Consider the following 20872-nt stretch of genomic DNA (forward strand, 5'->3'; position numbering starts at 1 on the left):
TACATGCAGATTTCTGCTAGAGAGAAAGACCAGAGAGACAGATGCAGAGAGAGACAGATCTTTAAATAAAAATTTATCATGACCACAACACAATTTTCAACTGTTACTTCTGAGGTAGTTCTTAAGACTGCACTTTCTGTCAGAGCTTCCAACTACTCTCTGCTCCATTCATTAAAATATTTTGTCACAAAGCAAACAAAAGCTACCTATCTATTTCCCACTGCAGGTGTTCATGCTAAATGTGGAGTCCGAGGCTAAAACCTGCTGTACAACTCCACTTCTTCTTAATCACTTGGAACGTCCTTCATATACGATTAATGCTTGAAGGGGTTTCTAGTTTAAAATGTTGATGCTCATCTTTTAAAAACCTAAAAAGTTTTTAGCGGGCTGTGACAGGTTTTTCAAGGGCAGCCTATACCTGTATGAATGTTTTTGCTCTTTGAAATCACTAGAACTCTATTTACTGGTTCAGTGCTAGGATCAATAAATTTGCAGGCATTAAAGACAGGGCCTTCTCTGTGGGGAGCTGCACCCTATGGTATTCTCTACCAAGAGAGATCTGACTGACTGCATGTGGGGCTGGCTTTAGGAGGGATTTTAAGCTATAATTCTCTCTCTCTCTCGTTTATAGTTTAGATAGTTTTATTGTTTCATGTAAGATTTTATCTAACTTGCTGCAGCTAGTTGAGGTTAATTTACAAGATACGGGGGCTGGAAGCGTTTTGACAATTGTGTAAAGTTTGTGCAACTTACCACAGCTAATTGGAACTAATTGATGAGATGCCAGGGCACATCCTAGTTGTGCAGTCCAATGTGCAATCAGAGTCCTGGTTTTAGCAGACTGTTCGTTTCTCTGCAACATATCAGATGTAGTTACTATGATTCTAACCTGAGTCCTGGGCCAGTAGCTTCATATTTGCTCTCCCTGTGATTAATAATAAAATCATCTGTGCCTTGGAATCTCATCAGTTAGCTCCAATTAGCCATGGTAAATTACAACCCCTGCATTTTATTTTAACCTACAATTTTTATAGCAATACTTTTAAGATGTTTTAATAACTTTTTAACAGATTGTGTTATCCTGTATGGAAGTCACTTCCAGAGCATCACATGCATGAAAAGTGCCTAAGAAATGTATTAAACAAGAGTTCCATGCTTCACACTAATGCCAGAGATGAGGGATTTCACAAACTTCATTGACGGTTCTTCACTGATTCTTCACTGAGGGTTCTGCAAATAGGATTAGATAATCTAGGGTGCAAAAATAGATATCCAAAAACAATCTTGATGTTGAACAAGGCTGTGACGTTTGCCCCTCGTAGCCCCTGTTTCTCTTCCAAACACAGAGCACACAAAGGCAAACCAAACACCTTTTCACACACTGCCACCAGTTAATCACTAAATCAATGTACATTACTTAGGAAAGATGAAGGTCCATTTGGTTTTCACTTTTTCTTAAAACAGATTTATTGATTACAAATGTTTATTTAATAATTCATAAGTATTTATTTCAGGTTCATCAAGCATCAATCTTCTATTTAAATCTCACAGGTTACTATTCACTCCTCAGACTAATCACACCTCAGATCTCCCAACTATCTCTCCCTCCCTCTCTCTCCCTCTAACCCTGAACGAACTCTACGCAGGCTCCGCCTTTTTAACATCTCTAGTGGCCCCACCTCTCAACCACATCAGCATAGAACATGAATAATGCATAACCTGTTCAGCATAATAAGGGTGAACGCCACAAAGGCAGACAAGCAGGCTCTGCTGGTAACTATTGAAAGAAAAGTCCTCACAGTTGCTTGTCTATTTATGCTTTTTCTCATAGGAACCTTTCCAAATTCAGGCCACGTTTGCCTCTATAATAGAGAGCTGTCGCCATTGAGAAAAAAGCCATTTTTGCTTGTTGCGTTTTATGTACTGAGGTGCAGCAGAATGTGAAAGATGATTTCCATTTATATTCTCCTTCACAGGGAGAGGAAATGTAAAGGTACTGGCCCATGACTCAGGTTAGAATCATAGTAACTACAACTAATATATCTCCAGGAAACCTACAGCCTGCTTATATTAGAATGCTCTTTCCAGCCATTTATTTAGAGCTACAAGAGAGAACACTGGTTTGTACAAGCATATTTATTTTTATTGCACAAAAGCCAAGACCGCAGCTTGGAATATAAGAAGCACTTTGCTGGATCAGACCAAAAGTCAGTTTATTCCACCATGCTGTGACTAATAGTGAACTGCCAGAAACCTCTGGAATCTTGCAGTAAATAATAGAGAAACACACCCTTATTATTTACCCCTGTGTCTCATCCACAAGTACATATTTCTACTGTGGAACATTGAGGTTTGTTCCATTTTATACTGTTATGATTTATAGCCACTGATATAGCTGTAATCCCTGCCCTGTCAATGCTGAGGCATTACCTGGTGCAATGTACAATACTTAAAATTACAACGCACTATAAAACAATGGCATGAAGACAAACAGAGGTAGGTATGGAAATAAACGACAGTCTTGGCTTTGTGTCTTCAGCTGAAGCCATCAAGTGTAAGATAGACTCCACTCTTAAATTTACAATCTGAAAAAATACAGTGGTGCGTCGCAAGACGATGTTAATTCATTCCACGAAAATCGCTGTCTTGCGAAAACATTGTCTTGCGAAATGCAGTTCCCTATTGGAATGCATTGAAATCTATTTAATGCGTTCCAATGGGGGAAAAAGCATCATCTTGTGAAAATCGTCCACTGTTTCCTCTTTGTATAAAATTGTTTAATATTCATCCAACAAAAAATTTGGTCCATAGGTATCCCCCTTGAACATATTCTGCCGCTTGGGCAGAAACAGGCCCTAAGAGCTCTCACCCAGAGGCTACATGACACTGAAAAGCAGGAACTCTTTGCCCAGGCAAACAGAACATGCTCCCCTCTGTCACATGGTGTTTCCCACCATAGAGGACCACTGCAGGCTACCTAACCTCACTCTGCTGCTCACCACAGGTCTGAAGAGCATTCATGTTGACTAGACTGAATGTGCTCCCCTCAGCCCTTCTTCAGGGCAGACTTAAGGGAATTCCATGTCAACAAAGATTTTGCCCTTGTGGAAAAGGGTCCCCTGAATTTCTTGCGCATACACTTTTTACACTGATCTTTCTATGAACAAATCAGGAATAACCTAATCCACCCATTGCTGAACAAATTCCAAGGCTACCCTTCCAGTTGGTTATTAAAATATTGCTTATTAGACCAAAACCCTTATATCACAACACAGGTAGCAAAGTTTTTCCTAGCTGCAATGTGTAAGAGGGGAGTTTGCCCCAATTACCCAATCTCTCAATGTACCTATCCCCCTGTAGTCCCTCTCATTATTTTATTATATACCTTCTCTCTGTATGGGTCATATGACTGCAATAAATTGAAAATAAAAATAGAGAGTAATTGTTTAATATCATGCGTTATGATCATATTGCTAATATATTGTTTATTTCTAACAGTATATTCCTCTGGACTAAAGCTCCAGAATCTTGTAGCACAGAATTCCATGTACCTCATTAAACGACAAATCTCAAGATTCTGTAGTAAGAGCCATACAGGTTAAAGTGGTATTCAGCTGCTCTAGCAGGGTAATGCAGATACATTTGTGTGTCAGAAAACACTAATAGTGCTGACAGCAGAAATAAATCAATAGGTGGCATGTATTTCAAGAACAAGAAAAGAAACAATATACTGTATATACTTGTACATTTAAAGAGTTTTAAAAATTATTTATTTTGAGGCTTTTAGCAATATAATCCTTGTAAGGAAATCGCTATCTCCCCCCCTCCCCCCAAGGTTGGGCATCTGCTCTTGCTCCATGGCCCCTGGAGAGTCCATCAGAAACCCTCAGAAGAAGCAGAAGAGAGAAGATAGTTGCAAAGTACCAAGGATGAGGGACAATGTGATGGGGAACAGCTTGGTGGAGGCATGGTTGATTGAAGTCAGCAATACCTGGAAATAAGATGGGGGGGGATCGAAGAGACAAAGGAGCAATGGGATCATCAGAGGGGAAAAAGAGACACCTCAGATGAGAAAGAGACCTAGGGCAAGGCCACTTGCAAATTGGATCCTGTTGTCTACCTTGAGGGGAAAGCAGAATACTGCCTAGAGGAAAACCTTTGAGCAGATGTCTTAGTTGAAGTAGAGGTGCCTAAAAGCCTTGGCAAAGGGTCTGCCATCTTCAGCCCCCCCGCCATTCCTTGGCAACCTCAACCTCCAATGGGTCCCACAGCCCCCTATTTCAATGCAGTGGCAGCGTGGAGGTTCAAATGCCAGAAAGACAGATAGCAGCACTTTCAGGAGGAAGTGGGAAGCCACTGTGGTTACTTTCCAGCTGGATATACAAACCATCCCTGAAGGGAATGAGCTGGCTTAAGCAGTGTTAAGGACTTAACACTAGCCTCAGACTGTGGACATGTCTACCTCAGTGGCAGTAACTTCGGGTCATGTCAAAAAGACATTGTAGACAGGGAGCTAGGGTTGGGAACTTAATCTCCTCGAGACTCAGAGACTGTGCCACTTTGTTTTTATTCTGCTCCCCAACCCAAATTAAACAGGTTCTAATAGTACTGACTGTCTTCAGTTTTTGGAGACTATGGCTGAGGGCACCTTGCTTGCCACACCTTCATTAAGTAGGGGAGATGGCACTCACAGTCCTCAATCTGATTTCTCCCTATTATTGTGGTCCTCATTTCTTTGTGCATCTTTTTCTCTCTCTCAGCTTCATTTCAGCAAAACCTCCAATTCCCCTGGATAAGCATTCTCCTTTCTCCCTTGACTTTATGAATATGACTTTATAGTATCTTCCCTAATTTTCTTGAAGTCAAACATTATTATATCTAAGTGCCACTTAGCACTTTCCCACTTACATTAAATTTGGTAGTAGAGGAGACGCTGTTTCAATATGCTTCAACCCCATTTTACACTAAGCCCTAGATGAACATCTGTGAGGATTACAGCCAGGGTCACCACTAGTATGGGTGGTTCTGTTATCAGCTGTTCTAGGATACAATCATGTAAGTTATCCAGAAATTTAACCTCTTTGTCACAACAAAAATGCATATTTGCCCAGTCAGTCAGTGAAAGTGGACAGTGTCTGCGAATGGCTGGACAGTGTCTGCGAAGCAACCAACATGAACCTGACACAACTCCGGGAGGCAGTAGAAGACAGGAGGGCCTGGCGTGCTCTGGTCCATGGGGTCACGAAGAGTCGGACACGACTAAACGACTAAACACACACACAGTCAGTGAAAGTAGTTGAAGTCATCCATTACTACAAGATTTTTCCCTCTGCAGTGATGGGAGGGGAAAGCCAGGGTATTTAAAGAGGCTTTCCTCTCTGGAACACCCTCTTCTTTTCGGGCAGCCGAGGTAGAAGGGTGACGATTGGGAATTGCGCTGCTGTTCAGCACGTGGATTGCTAGGAGGCATTGCTAGCAAGAACCTGGTGGTGACTACAGGACGTGGAGCGCAGGAAGGAGGAGCAACAACTCTCTACTTAGGATGAGTTTTTCCTTTACTGATTTTCAAATATCTTGTGAACTCCTTGTGGGGCCGGTTTGGCGTGACTCCCTGGGCTAGGTAGTTTTGGAATTGTGGGTTGCTGAGCTAGGCTGCTTGTGCTCAGGAAAGAGTTGCCGCCCCGATTTGCCTAGTGTTAGTTGCTCAGGCTTTTATTTATTTTCGGGTGGCACAGGAGGGAAGCCGCGCGGCGGTTTGGCGCCGCCGGTGGCTTCTGGCACTCTGGGGTTTTCCTTGCTTGGGGACCTGCTTTATTTCTCCCACTGCATAACCCGCCCACCCCACACCATTTCGCCTCCCACCGTCCGAACCTGCTAAGCTTTGCTTGTTAGTTTGTTTTTCCCTTGCCTGCTTACCTTTGGTCATTGTGGGGCTGCTCCTGGGTTTAGGGAGGGCTTTCCTTTGCTGGGTGCAGGGTTTTGAATCGCTCGGTCCCTACCGCTTCCGCTCTGCACCACTCCATTTTGGCCCTCCACCCCCTGCTTTTTGGGCACTGTAATTACTAGCTTCGCTGTCCTCCTTGGTGTTTCTCCTTGCCTGTTTGCTTTCTATTGCTGCTGCGGCGGCTACCGTGGTCCCCAGTTCCCCCACCCACCCCCTGCTTCCCCTCACTGAGACAGCAGCGGCTTTTTACTGAGGCTTTTCTGTAACACGTGGCCCCCAGTCTCTCCCGCTTGCTTGCTGTTGCCGTGTGGGCAGCTATTCCTAAGTAGTGCTGTACTGCAGGGCAGCCATTTATTTTTCCCCAGCGGATCTGAATCGCCGGCTTCCTTCCACTTCCACCCTGTGCTGCGCCATCCCGGTTCTACCCCCCCTTTTAATTAATTAGCCTCGTTCCCCTTGCCGGTTCGCTTGCTATTGCTGCTGCAGCGGCTGTTTTTTTTACCGTAGTCTTTGTGCTTCCCCTCCCTGGTAGAGGCAGCAGCAGCTTTGCACTGGGGCATTTTGTTGGACACGTGGTCCCCAGTCTCTCCTGCTTCCTTCCAGCCGGCTGATTTTTCTACCCCATTTTAAATTTGCCACCATTGTTTACTTAAGGAGCACTATTGCACTGCTCTGGGTAAGCAAGACACTATTAATCAAAGTATTCAGCGGCCTTTAAAATTTTGGTGTTGCATTAGCAACTTTGAACAGTTGCAAGTGGGACAGAGGGAGCTGCAAATAGTGAGTGCCTAATTAATTGGGTCGCTTTCTTTGCTCTTGCCTCCGGAGCTGCAACTGCTGGTTAGTGTGCACCCTTATCTATGCTGAAATAATTATACTGATTCTAAAATATATTAATTTTAAAATACAGTGAAATACAGATATATATTGACAGTATATATATAGTTAGGTTACAGTTATAAAATACATATATATTTACAGTTAAATATACATTTGAAAACAGATATATATTTACAGCTCTATATACGTGCATGTGTATATATATAGATATTGGTGATAGATCTTGATATAAGGGTAGATATAGATATCCATAGCAATTGGAATAGATATATAAGTAAGCAATAATGGTACAACAGTATACAATACTGGAGCTAGATTGATATTATTGGAGTCTTATTTGGATTACTCAATTGCCCAATTGATCTATTTGGAACTGCTATTGGATTATTAAAATTTAATAATTGCATTTGGAGGCCTGCAGGCATCAGGGGCTTCATTAGCTAATGGTTTGTCTCATTATATTGGTAATTAGGGAGTAATCAAGTTTAATAAATACAGTGAGCCAATTATGTGTGTGCAATCACTCTAATTAGGAGGGTACTAAGGTGCAATACTAGTTCCTTATACAGTTCTTGGGGAGTGCTTAAAAAGGTGCAATCTGAAGAACTGGTATACTTACAGGAATTGTATCACTGATATTAGGAGCTGTACGACAGCTCAGTGGATTAGGCATCTGTCTGCAGGCAAGTAGAATTGTTTGCTGGTTATCAAGGGTGCTAAAGTGCTACCTCTCTATTAACAAATTAGCTCAAGAAAAATGGCAGCAAGAAAGGACATGGGTGCCAACAAGGGGAAGCTCCCCGCGAAGAAAAGGCAGGCACCACAGGTGTCTCCACCACAATCCTCTTCAGATGAGGAGTCCTGGCCCGTGTGGCGGGAATTAAAAGAAAAAAATTCAGCCTTAGAGGCTCAAAGGTCAGATAAGCAGCCCTCCCTGCCGAGTGGGGTACAGCCATGCAGATCAACCAGGGAGGTAAAAAGCCATAAGAGGGCTAGTTTAAGGGCTGTGACATGTGAGCTAACACAAAGGTGTGCTGATTTTGAGTCTGCACAGGTTACAGATGCTTCGGCAAGGCGTGACGAGGGTGGGACAGCCGTTCCTTCAAAAAGGTGCAGGGCTGAGGAACCGCGGCCATTGACCCTGGAGGAGTCGGAGCTGGCATCTGTCAGCCAGGAGGAACAGGATGATATGGAGGAGGCCGGTTACAGCACCCCGCAATATTCGAAGGACCCTGGCTGAGCCTCTACGTCCTATGGTGAGTCTGCAGACATGCTGGTCACCCAAGCACCTCCGGCCGCATAGCCCTGGACCGCTGGTGCACCAATGGGTTATGCGGCTACCACACCCTACACCTCTATGAACATGGGGTCACCTAACGTCACGTGGCCTTATGCCACTCCGCACTTTAGTGGGTGGGGTGGGCCTTATGTCACCCCTCCTGCGCAGGCTCAACCTGACAATACGTCCAGCGCAGGGTCCTGGCCTTATCCTGCAGTACCCAATATGGGCTATAACACAGTGCCCATTGGGGTGCTGCCGTATGCGGATTACTCTATTCCTTTGGGAGATCATTTAAGCCCAGCAACCAAGAAAAAAATTGAAGAGTACATTGATGTGTTTGACCTACTCAATAGAGAGGTGGAGAAGAAAGATTTGGACGAGGAGGATGACAAGGATAAAGAGAGGCGAAGGAGGAAAAAGCCAGAGAGGACATTGGCAAATTGGCTCCCTGGATTTTTAATTTATGCAGGAGTCATTGTTAAAGCGCAGCTTTGGAGGGCACAAGCCCTTTTTCAGTACTTGGATATTATATACAGGGCCTATACAGATTTTGCAGGCCAGGTGTGAGAAGCGCCATCCAGACAAACTTACACTGGGATGAACCACAGCCAGGCCTTCTAGGCCCAACACTGGGGAGCGGTTCAATAGTGGGCATCTTAATAGAAAAATGTTAGCTTCATAAGCTACCCGCTTGGTTCAACCCCACCTGCCTTGCTTTCAATTTAACTCCTTGCTTTCAATTTAACTCCAATTTAACTTCTATAACAAGAAGCCATGCAAGTTCAGGCATGAATGCCTTACCTGTGGGGGACAACATTCAAATTCCTCAGGGCCCAGCAACAAGGCAAGAATGCAGGAGGCCCCAGGAAGCCTAACAATGGCGGGGGCACCTCTGGAAAAGGGGCCCAGACCTATTAGGGTACAGGTTATGGAGGAATGGCTGAGGTTTTATCCTCACCAAGAGGATGCAAGGTATTTATTGGAGGGATTTAAATATGGGTTCAGAATTCCAGCAGTAGGGGAACGCAAGGCATTCATGGCACGAAACCTTCGCTCAGTACTAGGTATGGAGAGCATTGTGCAGAAAAAAATTGATAAAGAAGTAAGGGAGGGTTGGGTCCTCGGACCCTTCCCAACACTACCTTTGAAGAACCTCAGGGTTTCGCCACTAGGCATTGCACCCAAGAAGGCCCCGGGTGAATTTCGATTAATTCATCATCTGTCTTTCCATGAGGGCAGGTCGGTAAACGACGCCATTTCCCAAGAGTTGTGCACGGTCAGGTATACCTCCTTTGCTGAGGCTGTGGGGATGATCAGGAAATGTGGTGTGGAGGCTGAACTGGCAAAATGTGACATTAAATCAGCATTTAGACTTTTGCCTGTTCACCCACGACTTCAACTTGCTGGGCTTCCAATTTGGGGGCGGATTTTATGTGGACAGGGCTCTACTCATGGGATGCTCTGTGTCGTGTGCCACTTTCGAGAAATTCAGCACATTTCTAGAATGGAGCCTTAGACGCATGGTACAATGCAATTCAACGGCTCATTACCTGGATGATTTCCTTTTCTGCGGAAAGGGGGGCTCAGGTAGATGCAGCTTTATACTTAATATGTTTCAAACATTAGCCAAGGAATTAGGGCTGCCCTTAGCTGAAGATAAGACAGAGGGTCCGGCCACATCACTGACTTTTCTGGGTATAGAACTGGACACTGTCGAGCAAACATCCAGGTTACCCCAGGACAAGTTGAATGACCTTAGGGCCCGGGTAGAATCTTTATTGCACAAGAGAAAGGTGTCGCTTAAGGACGTTCAGGAAATAGTTGGTCATTTAAACTTTGCCTGCAAGGTTGTGGCACCAGGCCAGGCATTTCTCAAGCGCCTGTGCACAGCCATGAGGGGCCTCAAGCAACTGAGGCACAGGACTAGGGTAACGCAAGGCATGAGGGAAGATCTCTGCGTCTGGAGCCAATTTCTCAAAGAATTTAATGGGGTTTCCTTCTGGAGGTCTGAGAGGAATTTGAAGGCAGATTTCCAGGTGAATTCGGATGCTGCAGGATCCTTGGGATTCCGCATCTATTGCCAAGGCAAGTGGTACTCAGGCTCATGGCTGGACGCATGGCATCAGAGTGGCATCACGAGGGACCTAATTTTCTTGGAATTCTTTCCAGTTGTTGGCACCCTGTGGCTATGGGCAGAGGAATGGTCAAATTCAGTAGTCTGTTTCTGGTGTGACAACCAGGCAGTTGTTTATATCATAAACAACCTGACAGCACAGTCAGAGTGGGTCACGAACCTAGTGAGGGCCTTTACACTCAGGGCTTTACAGTTCAACATAGTTGTGCATGCCAGGCACGCCCCCAGTGTAGACAATAGCATAGCTGGTGCTCTGTCACGTCAACAGATCGAGTGGTTCAGGGAACTGGCTCCAGAAGCCAGGGAGCTGCCAGAAGTTCTTCCTCCGGAGGTCTGGCAGATTGGCGTGACAACACATCCCGAGCAATAGGGTTGGCCCTGGCAGAAAGGACAAGGAAGGGCTACTCTGCAGTGAGTATGGAGTTCATGCAGTTTAGGATGATGGTTGATCTGGAGCAGGCTTGGCCAGTTCCGGTCGAACATCTCCAGCACTTTATGGTATACCTTTATAGGAAAGGGTTAGCGCTGGCCACTATACAAGGCAAGCTGTCAGCCTTAGCATTTCATGTGAAAAGTAATGGCTACAGGGATGTTACAGGTGATTTTCGAATAAGGAAGATGCTAGAGGGATGGTCCAGAGAGAGGGATAGAGTGAGGGACAATAGAGCACCCGTATCAACTCTCCTTCTGGAACGTATGTGCGAGCACTGGATGACACTGTGCAGGGACGAGTACGAGATAAGGTTATTCCATGCTGTGTCCCTCATAGCCTTCTTCAGGGCCCTGAGGATCAGTGAGCTAGTAGCTGGGGGTAAGGTAGACAAACCCGGGGTAGCTCTGCAATGGCAGGATGTAAAAGTACAAGGAGGGAAAGTAGAGATAGTAATTAGAAGATCCAAGGCCGATCAAATGGGGAAAGGTAGGCAGTTAATTTTGGGGCAATGCTCAAGCAAGCACACATGCCCGGTCAGAGCCATGAAGGCATACTTGGAGTATAGAGAAAGAGAAGCAGGTTATTTTTTCCAGCATGCGGATAAGTCTCCATTGACAAAATATCAGTTTTGGAGGTTGACTGGATTAGCTTTACACAAAGTTGGCATTACGGGTGCAAGGTTTGGTACACATTCATTTAGAATTGGAGCAGCATCCACTACAGCGGCCATGGGCTACGGCACACATGACATCAAGCAATTAGGCCGATGGTCATCTTCTTGTTATAAAAGATATATTAGGACCTTACCTACTTTGTAGGCAGGGGCCTAACATGTTTTTACAGGTTGCCTGGGGTCAAGAACACAAAAACAAATCATGATCGTCAGGCATAGCTATATATACTGGGCAGAACGCTATGCAGTCTCATCTCCTTGGGGGAGCAATCTGGGGCTTGGAGCAAAAGCTCACATTACGTGGAAGGGGCTGCGTGGCATGCAATGGGGTCAACTGTGCAGAATGACAGCATTCGGCCACTGCCCACCAGACCTACTGTTGATACATCTTGGAGGCAACGACTTGCCTCGACTGCTGGGCAAGGCGTTGAAATTGGACATTCTGCGCCATCTTAAGAGGTTGAAGGTCGCATACCCGGCGATGCGGATCTTATGGTCTACGATTATTCCTCAGTTAGCCTGGCGAGGCTCTGAGAGGAGTGGCGCTGTTAACAAGGCCCTGCAGGGCATCAACAGGGAAGTATACAGAGGCATCTGCAACGGCATTAGATCGGTGATTGGTCACCGCAGGATTCAAGCCGAGAATTCCGAACTGTTCCGGAGTGATGGTGTTCATCTGTCAGATGCTGGTTTAGAGGTCTTCTTGGAGGACATAGGGGGGGCTGCTTGCCAAGCTCACAGGGCTCTATGGTGGGCATGGGACATAGCCAGGATAGTCCCTATGCTGTGGTGGGTAATGCGGAAAAAACAGGTATTTATGGTGGGTCCTGCTGTAATTTGAAGTAAGCCAACAGTACATCCACCCGCCTGGCACTGCGGATCGTGCGATTACAGTGCCTGTGGCGGGAAGATGCATTGGGCCACTTCCAGACTAAGAACCCTCGAATAAAGGGGGATTGAGGTTTGGGGGTGTTTGTTAGCGGCCGGCCAGTTATCTGCTATCCTTAAGATCGCTGGAGCCTGGGGGCCGGGGACTCGCCCTTTCATTGATGTAGGAGTATTTAGATATTCACATCATTTAACTGTTTCCGCACTACAGCAGGCCTCCTCCTTCTGAATGGCAATTTTGAATATGAATGTATATTAATAAAGTGTGGCCTGTATTTAACCCATATCACTGTCTCATGTTTTATTCCAGGGTTGGGAGGGCAATGAAGCTTGTGCTTACAACCCTATGACTAATGACAAGAAAGAGCAAGCTATGGGAGTTATACGGTAAGAAACCATGTTTAAAATATTTGAGGGTGTTTGGATGCACGGCATGGGTGCATATCCCGAAACAGCTCAGAAGAAAAGGTAAAATAAAACAAGAAAAATGACATTCAAAGGCATACCGGTTTTTTGATGGGGATAGAAGCGTAATAATCTCTAGGTCAGCCAGTTTTAATGAAGGAAAAAACTGGGACCAAGTACACGCAAACTCACAGTTATACATCCCTCTACACGAAAGAAAAAATCAATTAAGACAGACAGAAACACAGAAGCAAGGCATGGAGTCCTGTGATAATGAAGAAGAAGAAGAAGAAGAAGAAGGAATAGAAGATAGTGATGAGGAAGAACACGAAGAGGAGGAAGCACACACAAGTAGTCAGATAGAAACACACACAAAAACACATGGTCCCAGAGGGAAAATAAAGGTGTGCCACCCAAAAGATATGGAGTGGGTGGTATTACAGTGTGCAATGTTTATATTGAACCCAGAAACTATAAGGATGTTTTGAAGCTTCCTGATTATGAGAAGAATAAGTGGTTAGAGGCCATGGAGGAGGAGATGAAGTCCATGGAGGAACATCAAGTGTTCACTGAAACCAAACTACCAGCAGAGCATAAGGTAATAGGTAGTAAGTGGGTGTTCAAAAGAAAATTGCAAAATGATGGAAACTACAGATATAAAGCGAGATTGGTTGCACAAGGTTTTACACAGAAAAAGTTTATACATTATGATGAGGTATTTTCTCCGACGGTCAGGTCCAAGACATTGAGAACAACGCTTGCCTTTGCTACCAGTAAAAATTACCTAATTTATCACTACGATATAACAACTGCATACTTAAACGCAGATTTAAAGGAAGAGTTATATATGGCAAAAGCTCCAGGTTTTGAGGGTACTAAGCCAGAACTAGTATACAGGCTAAACAAGGCAATTTATGGTTTAAAACAATCCGCTAAAAATTGGAATGACTGTTTACACCAAGTTTTGATGAAACTAGGATACAAGAACGGTCTAGCAGACCCTTGTTTGTATACCAAGAAAGTTGGAAATAATCTAAATATACTTCTGGCGTATGTTGATGACCTGTGTTTTATAGCAAAAGATCAGAGCCAAGTAGAGTTGTTTGAAAAACAATTAAAAAAGGAATTCAAATTTAAAAATCTAGGACCAATACAAAATTATCTGGGTGTACAAATAAAGAAAACAGAACATGGGCTTGAATTAAGTCAAGAACACAAAATAAAACAAATGTTAGAAAAATATTGTATGGGAGAGTGCAAGAATGTGAGTACTCCCATGACAGTGGATTTTCAAAAGGAAGATGAAATAAGTAAAGATTTTGAAAACAAAGAATTATATCACTCAGCAATAGGGAGTTTAATGTACCTAGCGAACTGGACGCGCCCGGATATAGCAGCATCAGTAAACATACTCAGTAGACAGCGTTCCTGTCGCCGGGGGAGTCACTGGTAACATCTGCCGTCCCCAGGCACTGGGTGAGAGACAGTGCCTGGGAGTATTTCTGGCCTGCACTCCCCTGCCTTTCAGGACCGGGACCCTGCTGCTGCTGGTGCTGCTGGTGCTGCTTTGGGCAACCCCACCCCTTCCTCAACACCAGCCACCTGGCTGGGAGGGGAGGGAAGCTATAAAAGCAAGAAGCCGGTGCCAGGGCCCTCTGAGAGCAGCGTTCCTGTTGCCGGGGGAGTCACTGGTAACATCTGCCGTCCCCAGGCACTGGGTGAGAGACAGTGCCTGGGAGTATTTCTGGCCTGCACTCCCCTGCCTTTCAGGACCGGGACCCTGCTGCTGCTGCTGCTTTGGGCAACCCCAACCCTTCCTCAACACCAGCCACCTGGCTGGGAGGGGAGGGAAGCTATAAAAGCAAGAAGCCGGTGCCAGGGCCCTCTGAGAGCAGCGTTCCTGTCGCCGGGGGAGTCACTGGTAACATCTGCCGTCCCCAGGCACTGGGTGAGAGACAGTGCCTGGGAGTATTTCTGGCCTGCACTCCCCTGCCTTTCAGGACCGGGACCCTGCTGCTGCTGGTGCTGCTGCTGCTGCTTTGGGCAACCCCACCCCTTCCTCAACACCAGCCACCTGGCTGGGAGGGGAGGGAAGCTATAAAAGCAAGAAGCCGGTGCCAGGGCCCTCTGAGAGCAGCGTTCCTGTCGTCGGGGGAGTCGCTGGTAACATCTGCCGTCCCCAGGCACTGGGTGAGAGACAGTGCCTGGGAGTATTTCTGGCCTGCACTCCCCTGCCCTTCAGGACCGGGACCCTGCTGCTGCTGCTTTGGGCAACCCCACCCCTTCTGCAACACCAGCCATCTGGCTGGGAGGGGAGAAGGGGCATTAGAAGGGTGTGTGGGCTTGTTTTGTTTGTTTTTAACTGTTATTGAGTTGCATAGAGACCCACAGTGGACCTGATGGAACAGGAAGGGGGGAGGGCGTTGGAGGGGGCAGCCATTGAGGTGGTGCTGGGTAGGGGAAGGAATGGTGGTGGGGGTAGAACATGCCCGCGTAGGAGAAGAGAGGTTAGATATCTTACATCTATCCCCTCTTCTAGTCCTACCTCCAACCAAATGGTATCAGGCGACCATATCAGCAAACCCTCGAGCCACACGGTGCTGTTGATGAACGCCAGGTCAGTACAAAACAAAACTGCCCTCATCCATGATGTAATTCTGGATGAGGGGGCTGACCTGGCGTGCATTACTGAGACCTGGGTGGGAGAGGAAGGTGGTGTCCCCCTCTCCCAGCTGTGTCCTCCTGGGTACTCAGTCCAGCACCAGTGTCGCTCAGAGGGTCGGGGAGGGGGAGTTGCTATAGTCTATAGGAGTTCTATCTCCTTGACCAGGCTTCCTATCCCTTTGAGAGGAGGTCTTGAGGGCCTGTATTGTGTGTTGGGCTCACGAGACAGATTAGGGATTCTGTTGGTGTACCGCCCACCCTGCTGCGTACCAACAGTCTCCCTACCTGAGCTGACGGAGGCAGTCTCGGACCTGGTGTTGAGGACTCCCAGGCTGCTGGTGCTGGGGGACCTCAACATCCATGCTGAGGCTGCCTTGACTGGGGCAGCTCAGGACTTCATGGCCGCCATGACAACCATGGGGCTGTCTCAATGTGTCATCGGCCCGACACATGAGAAGGGCCACACCTTGGACCTGGTTTTCACAACGGGACTGGAAGGTGGTGGTTTGGATGTGGAGGGGCTGGTCGTGACCCCATTGTCATGGTCAGACCACTTCCTGGTCAAGTTCAGTCTATTAGCGTCTTCTTCCCTCTGCAAGGGTGGGGGATCGATTAAGATGATCCGCCCCCGGAGACTAATGGATCCGGATGGTTTCCTGAATGCTCTGGGGGAGTATCCGTCTGATATGGTTGGCGCTCCTGTCGAAGCTCAGGTCACCCTATGGAATAGGGAGATGACCCGGGCGGTTGACACGATTGCGCCTAAGCGCCCTCTCCCTGCTCGCCGAGCCCAGACAGCTCCCTGGTATACTTCTGAACTGCGGGCGATGAAGCAAGAGGGGAGACGGCTAGAGCGCAGGTGGAGGAAGTCCCGCTGGGAATCCGATCGAACACGACTTAGAGCCCATTATCGGGCCTATTTCGTGGCAATACGGCTGGCGAAACGGCAATATTTCTCCAGCCGTATTGCTTCCTCAGAATGTCGTCCAGCAGAGCTGTTTCGGGTGGTCCGGGATCTTCTTCAACCGGGAAACCCGGTGGAGGTCCCGGACTGCTCATCAGCTCGCTGTGATGAGTTTGCTATTCATTTTGAGGAAAAAATCGCTCAGATTCGCAGTGGGCTGGACTCCACTGTTACCGCAAAATCGGAAGATGTGTCCAGTGTGCCGTGCTTAGGTCAAACTTTAATGGATGAGTTTCAATTGTTGAGACCCGAGGATGTGGACAGGGTGCTTGGATCTGTCCGTTCTACCACCACGCCGCTCGACCCTTGCCCATCTTGGCTAATTGGAAGATCTGCCAGGGGGGTTTGCACTTGGGTCCAGGAGGCCGTGAACGCCTCTCTGAGAGAGGGAGTGGTCCCTACCGCCTTGAAAGAGGCGGTAATTCGACCACTCCTTAAAAAGCCTAACCTGGACCCAAGGCTGGTGGTCAACTACCGACCAGTGGCGAACCTCCCTTATTTGGGCAAGGTGTTGGAGCGGGTTGTGGCCGGGCAACTCCAGGCGCTGCTGGATGAAACGGATTTTCTGGATCCATTTCAATCGGGTTTCAGGCCGGGTTTTGGTACAGAGACAGCCTTGGTCGCCCTGTATGATGACCTTTGCCGGGAAAGAGACAGGGGGAGTGTGACCCTGTTGATACTCCTGGACCTCTCAGCGGCTTTCGACACCATCGACCATGGTGTCCTTCTGGATAGGCTGGCTGGGTTAGGAGTTGGGGGCACTGTTTTACGGTGGTTCCGCTCCTTCCTAGCTGACCGTATCCAGAGGGTGGTGCTGGGGGACAGTTGCTCGGCCCCATGGCATTTATGTCATGGGGTTCCTCAGGGCTCGATACTGTCCCCCATGCTGTTTAACATCTACATGAAACCGTTGGGAGAGGTCATCAGGAGGTTTGGGCTGAGGAGTCAGCAATATGCTGACGACACTCAGCTCTACCTCTCGTTTTCCACCAATCCAGGTGAGGCGGTTTCTGTGCTGAACTCGTGTCTGGACCTGATAATGGACTGGATGAGGGTTAATAAATTGAAACTCAATCCAGACAAGACGGAAGTGCTGTTAGTGGGTGCTTCGCCGGACAGGTTGGAGGGCCACTTCCCTGTCCTGAATGGGGTTACACTCCCCCTAAGGGACAGGGTCCGCAGCTTGGGGGTGCTCCTGGACCCCAGTCTAACACTGGAAGCCCAGGTGGACTCGGTGGCCAGGGGCGCCTTCCTTCAGCTGCGGAAACTATACCAGCTACGGCCCTACCTGGACGAGCGGAGTCTCATGACAGTTACACATGCACTGGTAACATCTCGTATTGATTATTGCAATGCGCTCTACGTGGGGCTGCCTTTGAAGACGGTCCGGCGACTGCAACTGGTCCAGAATCGAGCTGCGCGGCTGGTGAGTGGTGGGGCCGCCAGAGAGCACATCAAGCCGATTCTGTATAATTTACACTGGTTACCAGTTGCTGTCCGGGCCCAATTCAAAGTGCTTGTTTTGACATATAAAGCCCTAAACGGCTTGGGCCCTGGATACTTGAAGGACCGCCTCCTTCCATATGAGCCTACCAGGCTGTTAAGATCTAGCCAGGGGGCCCTTTTGAAAGACCAGTCCCTCAAGGAGGTAAGAGGGATGGCTTGTAGACAAAGGGCCTTCTCGGCAGCTGCCCCCAGACTATGGAACGCCCTCCCAACTGAAATTCGCCTGGCGCCGACACTGATGATATTTCGGCGCCAGGTCAAAACCTTCCTGTTCCAGAAGGCTTTTAATTGAAATAACATTAACTGTGGGTCTTAATGATGGCAATTTTAATTGTATTTTTTAATTGTATTTTAATTGTATTTTAACTGTATTTTAATCATTTTATTTTATTGCATTGAATTTTAATTGTTGTAAGCCGCCCAGAGACCTTTGGGTAGAGTGGGCGGCATATAAATTAAATAAATAAAATAAATAAATAAAATAAATATAGAAAAACCTAGTGAAAAACACTGGCAAGGATTAAAAAGGATTTTTAGATATCTAAAGGGAACATATAATTATCATCTAACTTTGCAACCATCAAAAAATCTAAAACTGTCAGCTTATGTGGATAGTGACTGGGCCAACGATGAAAAAGATAGAAAATCTATGACTGGATTTGTCATAAAATTTGGAAATAATATAATTGGTTGGAAATCACGAAAGCAAAATTCTGTAGCAATCTCAACTTCTGAAGCAGAGTTTGCTGCATTGTCAGATTTATGTTCTGAATTAACTTGGTACAAACAATTAACAAAAGACTTAAAGTGTAAAACAGATGATGCAATAAAAGTAATGGAAGATAATACCACATGTATACAAATGGCCGAAACAGATAGAGTAAAAAACAGAAGCAAACATGTTGATATTAAATATCATAACGTAAGGGAAGCTGTAAAAGAAAAGCTAATTGAATTAGAATATTGCAAAGCTGAAGAAAATATTGCAGATATATTGACTAAACCGTTATGTGTTCAGAAGCATGAAATGTGTATAAATATATTAGGAATGTGTAATGGGTTCAGGAAATTTAAAAATTAGGAGGAGTGTTAAGGTATATAATTTTTATATAGCCTGAACATAATATGTATGTGTGCAGAGCAAGAATAAGATGACATCATTCCTCCATCCCTGGCTGATGCAACCCACTGCAATATGAAAACTGCCACACCTGTGTTCATGAAATCACCTCAGACAGGATTGGACCAGACCGATACCAGAATTGTATATAAGAAATGAACACTGTACAGTCTTCCCTCTCTCCTGTACATTGATGTCTGCTTGTCATGCTGCTGGTTTGAATACTGAGCTATTGAAGTGCTGTATGTATGTATATTTTGTTATATATTTTGTAAATACACTGCAAGAAAGAAGAATCTGTTGTGTTCGTTTATCTGCGCTTTATTCTGCTGAAGAGAAGATAAAGACACAGACGCACATTCCCTCAACAGGAAAGCTCTTTTTATGACAATCAGATGCTCCCATTACTTAAAGCAATCCTTCTTCCAATTATAACTTTTTAAATGTTAATTTGGTCCTGAGGCCAAACTAATATTTCTAAACTTCTCAGGAAGTGGACTTGTCCACAAAAGCTCATGCCAAAATATAGCAGTTAGTCTTTAAGGTGCCACAAAGTTTTTGCCTTCTTTATTTCTCTTTTGTTTTTGCCCGATACGCTAGCAGAGACTAACATGGCTTCTTCTTCTAAAAGTACTAGTTTTGTCCTGACTCTCATTTATTTCACACTGCTCTGGTCTCCTGTTGGGGATGGGTGGGAAACCAGTTAACCAGAAGTGACATTCCAACAAATGTAGGTGACACAGCCTTCCAGATGTTGTTGGAATGCAACTCCTGTGGCTCCTGGCCATTGATGATGTGGACTCAATGTGGTTGGAGCTGAAATGCAACATCTGGAGGAAACAAGTGGCCCTGCTGTGCCCTGCAATGAATCAGTATCACTCTTTCAGTGGACAATTGATTTCTAGGCTGGGTAGAGAAGAGAGTCTGAAAAGAACTGAGAGCAAGAGGAGGAGGTGTTTTTAATTCCTGTTCTATAAAAGAAACAAGGTCTACTAAAAACAGCAAATCTCACTTGGGTAGTAGTCAAATGATCGGCCTCTTTTGCATTAGGTTCTACCAATTGAAGAAATCATCATTGCGGAATGGAAAGCAGTAATGACAATGGCTTAGAGCCAAACGTATCAGCATGTACATGGAAAGGCATATCCCAAGGGAGTTAACCTATTCTCTCCTCCATCTGCAACTTCCTGACAACTAGCTCCAGCTGAGAATATGTTCCAAGGAAGCTGGAAAGGGGCTGTCGATGGGGAGAAATTGGCTGTTCCTTTGCACAAGAGGAAGTGCTTTCCACTCACGCAGCAGGGACTTTGGATCGAAGCCAAGGGTTTCAGGGTTTTTATTATCTAAGCAAAAGGTCTCTCATAAACAAAGCCGCTTTGGCTTGCAGAAGAGAAGGTAGGGGAGAGAAGGAGAATGCTTTAACACAGCTGGAGTCAATAGATTTGTGGTTTTTTCCCTTTTCTCCATGCATAAACAAATGAGGATTGGAATTAGTTTTACAAGACGCGGAGAACAGTACACAGTGTTATCTCATTAAACTGATCCATTTAAGAGTTTTAGCGGCACTTTTTAAGAACTAATGGGTACATAGATCTGCGCAATGCATTTTTATGATCAGGGGAATCTTTGTATTAATAAACCATTGCTCTTCCACTGTAAGCTTCCACACTACTGCGGAAAAGATGCTCTGGTTTTTTTTTTTCTCCCTCCTTCTATGCTCCACTCACCTTAGAGGGTGTAACATAATTCTGTAAGATGATTATGGGATGGGAAAGGTAAATGCTCATTCACTTGAGTGACCACTTGGGGAGAAAATTTGTTTTTTAAAAATTCTGGCCAGGGCATTGCCTTTATTGAATAATTGAACTATAGAAATTGGGCAAGCTTCCGAGTTCTCTGGAACTCTCTTGAGGAGCTCTGGAGAACTTGAATGCTTGCCTTATTTGTAGCATTTTAGTGATCCCATAAGGGTATTGCCCAGCTCAGGATTTCATTTCCAGAATGAATCACATAACTACA

The 20872-nt window shown here is 45.9% G+C and overlaps 1 long non-coding RNA gene across 1 annotated transcript; it reads left to right on the forward strand.

Annotated features, from left to right (window-relative positions):
• Positions 1–7304: 7304 nt before the first annotated feature.
• On the forward strand, positions 7305–19149 carry LOC144583302 (uncharacterized). Its single transcript, XR_013537014.1, has 3 exons — positions 7305–8040; positions 12505–12581; positions 18873–19149. It is a non-coding gene; the product is annotated as an uncharacterized LOC144583302 (long non-coding RNA).
• The last annotated feature ends 1723 nt before the right edge of the window (positions 19150–20872 follow it).

The sequence above is a fragment of the Pogona vitticeps genome, chromosome 5 (assembly GCF_051106095.1).
Source record: "Pogona vitticeps strain Pit_001003342236 chromosome 5, PviZW2.1, whole genome shotgun sequence".
Taxonomy (NCBI): domain Eukaryota; kingdom Metazoa; phylum Chordata; class Lepidosauria; order Squamata; family Agamidae; genus Pogona; species Pogona vitticeps.